The 5,565-nt window shown below is 36.4% G+C and overlaps 1 long non-coding RNA gene across 1 annotated transcript in view; it reads left to right on the top strand.

The window, feature by feature from the left end:
* The window catches only part of LOC118762407, a 2,266-nt gene extending 1,827 nt beyond the window's left edge, over positions 1 to 439 (top strand). Inside the window, exon 2 of the long non-coding RNA XR_004998152.1 lies at positions 1 to 439. This exon is cut by the window's left edge and continues 920 nt beyond it. This is a non-coding gene — a long non-coding RNA (uncharacterized LOC118762407).
* The last annotated feature ends 5,126 nt before the right edge of the window (positions 440 to 5,565 follow it).

Below are 5,565 nucleotides of genomic sequence, written 5' to 3'. Positions count from 1 at the left end.
TCATCATCATCATCATCATCTATTTTTAACATTGTCACCAATACTTTTGTCATTTGATAATCATGCAATTCTTGTACTGAAAAATGTAGTGAAATTTGAGACTTTGTTTAATTATTGTTATTAATTTAAAAAGACGTGATCTTAATTAATGAAGATTTTTGTCCATTTCAATAAAAAAATCACTTTGTTTTTCTTGCATGCTTCTTCAACGGAATAACAAAATTTGCATAAACTTTTGTCCATAGCAAAAGTCAAGATTCTCTAAAAAGCACCAAACCGTGACATTGTTTCAAAATTCATGTTGAAGTCGTTATATTTCACTTACGTTGCTAAACCCATTGTGAAAAACATGAATATCAGGAATCCCTATTTCCCTCCACCTCCTTAAAATACAGGGTCTTTGTGTTGTGCCAATTCTAAAAACAAAAACAAAATGTATTAAAAAAAACACTATTTATGTAATTTTATTTATTCATCCATTGTCACATCCACATTTTTTTGTTTTTTCAAATACAAATATTTTAAATTTCAAATCGTTTTTTGTATTTATTTGTTATTCACATTCCAAATCTTGTTATTGGTGCAGTTGTGGTTATGTGGTTAAGAAGCTTGCTTTGTAATCATATGGTTTTTGGGTTCAGTTCTACTCCATGGCACCTTGACCAAATGTCTTCTTTTATGGGCCTAAACTTGACCAGTGCCTTGTTAGTGAATATAGTATACAGAAACTGTGTGGAAGCTCGTTGTGTACACACACACACATACACACACACACACATACACACACGCACACACATATATATATATATAGGAGTGGCTGTGTGGTAAGTAGCTTGCTTACCAACCACATGGTTCCAGGTTCAGTCCCACTGTGTGGCACCTTGGGCAAGTGTCTTCTACTATAGCCTCGGGTCGACCAAAGTCTTGTGAGTGGATTTGGTAGACGGAAACTGAAAGAAGCCTGTCGTATGTATATATATATATATATAATATATATGTAATGTACGTGTGTGTATATGCTTTTGTGTCTGTGTTTGTCCCCCCAACATCGCTTGAGAACCGATGCTGGTGTGTTTACGTCCCCGTAACTTAGCAGTTCGGCAAAAGAGACCAATAGAATAAGTACTAGGCTTCCAAAGAATAAGTCCTGGGGTCGATTTGCTCGACTAAAGGCGGTGCTCCAGCATGGCCACAGTCTAATGACTGAAACAAGTAAAAGAGTATATATATATATATCTTGTTTCCCTCGTTAGACTGTGACCAAGCTGGGGCACTGCCTTGAAGAATTTTTTAGTCGAATGAAACAAGCCCAGAAAAACATTTTTAAGCCTGATATTTAGCATATCGGTATCTTTTTACTGTACCACTAAATTATGGAGACGCACACGGTTGTCAAGCGATGGTGGTGGTGGTGGTGGTGAGGGGAGGCACAAATACAAACACACACACACACACACATACATATATATAGTGGAGGCGCAATAGCAGCGGTTTTGATTCCAAGACCGGGCATTGTGAGTGTTTATTGATCAAAAACACCTAAAGTTCCACGAGGCTCTGGCAGGGGTTGGTGGCGAACCCTGCTGTCTTTCGCCGGAACTTTCTCTCCTTCTCTTGGTCTGCTCGCTTTGCCAGCGGGGTGGCGTATTTGAATGCTAAAAGAATGCGAACCGCATTGTGACCAGCGATGTGTGGCAACATCTGATAGCCTGGTTGATCACGGTGATATATATATATATATTCATGTGATGGGCTTCTTTTCCTGTCGACCAAATTTACTCACAAGGCTTTGGTCGACCCAAGGCTGTAGTAGAAGAAATTCACCCAAAGTGCCTGTGTTTGTCCCCACTATCGCTTGACAATCTTTACTGTAACTGAGTGGTTCAGCTAATGAGTCTAGTAGAATTAGTGTCAGACTTTGAAATATGTACTGGAGTCGATCTGTTCGGCTAAACCCCTTTGAGGCAGTGCCCCTGCATGATTGAAGCCTAACGACTAAATCAAGGGAATGATAAAAGATAAGGATTACCAGTCAACCCAAACATATTCCAGCAAAACCTGGCTACAAGCCCTTTAAAAAGAACTATTGCTAATACGTGTTGAGGCACATGGCCTAGTGGTTAGAGCAGCGGACTCGCGGTCGAGGGAAATGGGTTCGAATCTCACACCGGGCGATGTGTGTGTTTATGAGCGAAACACCTAAGCTCCATGCGGCTCTGGCAGAAGGTTATGGCAAACTGCTGACTCTTTCGCCACAACTTTCTCTCACTCTTTCCTCCTGCATCTTGCAGCTCACCTGCGACGGACCGGCGTCCCATCCAGGTGGGGAACCTATACGCCAAGGAAACCGGGAAACCGACCCTTATGAACCAAGCATGGCTCGAGAAGGAACAAACATTGTTAATACGTATCTACAATACAGGGGGCACTCTATTCTCTCAATATCAAATATAGTATTATAGTCTCTCAACGTAATGTGACCTGGCTTATTTGAATATTAAAGGGTTAACTAATTCATAATTTTAATAATTAAATTCGGCATATTCGAACCCATAAGAGTCAATCACAGTATTTTGTCATGGAGAAAAATTCTCGCAGCTCCCTCTGACCAGACCGTGAAATGCATGCATTTAGAGTGGTTGTCTCTTCTTTGGTATCAGAAACCGGAAAGGCGGATGCTGCATACTGACACAAGAAACGATATTCCTGTCATCAGGCAATGACTGGTTTCGCTAGTTGGCGGTTCACTGTAAATAAAATACAAGGTAACAGCATTATGCAGTCATCATCATCGCTTAACGTCCGTTTTCCATGCTAGCATGGATTGGACGGTTCGACCGGGGTCTGGGAAGCCAGGAGGCTGCACCAGGCTCCAGTCTGATCTGGCAGTGTTTCTACTGCTGGATGCGCTCCCTAACGCCAGCCACTCCGTGAGTGTAGTGGGTGCTTTTTACGTGGCACCGGCACAGGTGCCAGGGGAGGCTGGCATCGGCCTCGATCGGTTGGCGCTTTTTACGTGCCACCGACACGGAAGCCAGTCAATGCGGCGCTGGCATTGGCCATGTTCGGATGGTGCTTTTTACGTGCCACCGGCACAGGGATCACAACAATTTCCATTTGATTTTTTGATGTTGATGTACTTGACTCAATAGGTCTCCTCAAGCACAGCAGGTCACCCTACGATCCAAGGTAAGCACAGCAGGCCGTCCTGCGATCCAAGGTACTTTGGATGGGCTGGGGCGGGGATAAATACAGACGTGTTACCAATTCAAATATGCATGATGTATATTCGAACCTGTACACATACACAGGTATAACAAATACTATACAGCATAAATTTTTGATTTATTAAAATTCTCTGCATCTCGTAGATATATCATAAATACCAAATGGCTGTAAAGACTTGATCCGCTTCAGAAGGAGCGATAATCCCAAGATTCAAACATTCTCCCAAGATTGACATTCCAGTAAGGAAAAGGACAGGTTTATTATATGGAGACAAGGGCAAGGTTGTGGACGTGTTTCCGGCTCGCTTTCATCAGCGCAACAATTTTCTGACCTCACCTCAGTAGCCAAGGGACTTTTACAAAAAGAAGTAAAACAGAGTTATGACATTTTATATATATATATAAAAGTTCAAATAAAGGTTACAAACTTCATTAAGGGATAGTAAAATCTAATGAAAATACTGGTTAGTTACCTATTCGAAGAATGTTGATCATTACAATTAATATTCAATTGTAAGGTAACTATATAAACCATGGTTTATATATATATTTATTCAAATAAGATAAGAAAATAGAAAGATAATAAATTATTATTTATTACTCTAAAAAATTGACAATATCTCTGACAGCTGTTTCAATTCTAGATCTTCAGAAAATAGAAAGATAATAAATTGTTATTTATTACTCTAAAAAATTGACAATATCTCTGACAGCTGTTTCAATTCTAGATCTTCAGAAAATAGAAAGATAATAAATTGTTATTTATTACTCTAAAAAATTGACAATATCTCTGACAGCTGTTTCAATTCTAGATCTTCAGAAAATAGAAAGATAATAAATTATTATTTATTACTCTAAAAAATTGACAATATCTCTGACAGCTGTTTCAATTCTAGATCTTCAGAAAATAGAAAGATAATAAATTGTTATTTATTACTCTAAAAAATTGACAATATCTCTGACAGCTGTTTCAATTCTAGATCTTCAGAAAATAGAAAGATAATAAATGTTATTTATTACTCTAAAAAATTGACATATCTCTGACAGCTGTTTCAATTCTAGATCTTCAGAAAAATAGAAGATAATAAATTATTATTTATTACTCTAAAAAATTGACAATATCTCTGACAGCTGTTTCAATTCTAGATCTTCAGAAAATAGAAAGATAATAAATTGTTATTTATTACTCTAAAAAATTGACAATATCTCTGACAGCTGTTTCAATTCTAGATCTTCAGAAAATAGAAAGATAATAAATTGTTATTTATTACTCTAAAAAATTGACAATATCTCTGACAGCTGTTTCAATTCTAGATCTTCAGAAAATTAATTAATAAAATTTTAAATCATTTAAGAGTCGAATCTCATCACGGGTATCTAAAGATATAAAAATTAGGTGTTATCAGTTAATGGTTTGCAGCCGTATACTCAACATGCAGGAATTGAACACTTAATTTGTATATCTTTAGCTACCTCGGACGAAATTAGACTTTTAAATGATTTTTAATTTTATTAATTAATTTTCTGAAGGTCTACAATTGAAACAGCTGTCAGAGATGTGGTCATTTAAAAAAATTAATGAATAATAATTTATTAATTATTATTCATTAATTTTTTTAAATGACCACATCTCTGACAGCTGTTTATTAATTTATTAATTCTCTCTCGATTTTTTAAATCTTATTTAAATATATAATGTATGTATATATTCATTGCTTGCTCTTTGAGTTTGTTCACTATACACGGACTGGTTAAAGGGACCTATACAGATTGTCGAATCAAAAATATATTTATCATTAATTGTGATAGTTTACTTTTAACAGGGAATGTATTAAACAAAAAAGTAGCTATGATAATCAAGAGTTCATTTAATAATAGGTCGTTAATTTTTAACATGTTATAAGATTGTAGAAAATCCTGTGAGAAAAGCTTCCGTGTACATTATTGGTTAAAAATTATCCTCAAGAGTAATGTATATTTAGAAAACCATACATTTCAGAGATAGATCTTAATTTATTTTCAACATCTGTTTCATTAGGAATACACATAATTCTATAATTATGTAATTAAGATACATAACATAACGTAAATCGAATCAAGTTAAAGCAAGGTTTATCCTTAAACATCAACAATATTATGGGCTACGCTAGTGAGAGACTATTGCTAGTCATATACAGACAGACAGACACACACACACATAGATACAGATTGTGTGTGTGTGTGTGTGTGTGTTGGAGCATATATGTTTCATTGGTTTTGGATGTTTTACTTTTTGAGTCGATCCACCTTCAAGTGAGAACAATATTACTGCCTGAGGTTTTGGTGGCATGGAACTTGC

The sequence above is a fragment of the Octopus sinensis genome, linkage group LG3 (assembly GCF_006345805.1).
Source record: "Octopus sinensis linkage group LG3, ASM634580v1, whole genome shotgun sequence".
NCBI lineage: Eukaryota > Metazoa > Mollusca > Cephalopoda > Octopoda > Octopodidae > Octopus > Octopus sinensis.
Note: the sequence above shows the minus strand (reverse complement) of the source record. Positions and strands in the feature narration are given on the sequence as shown.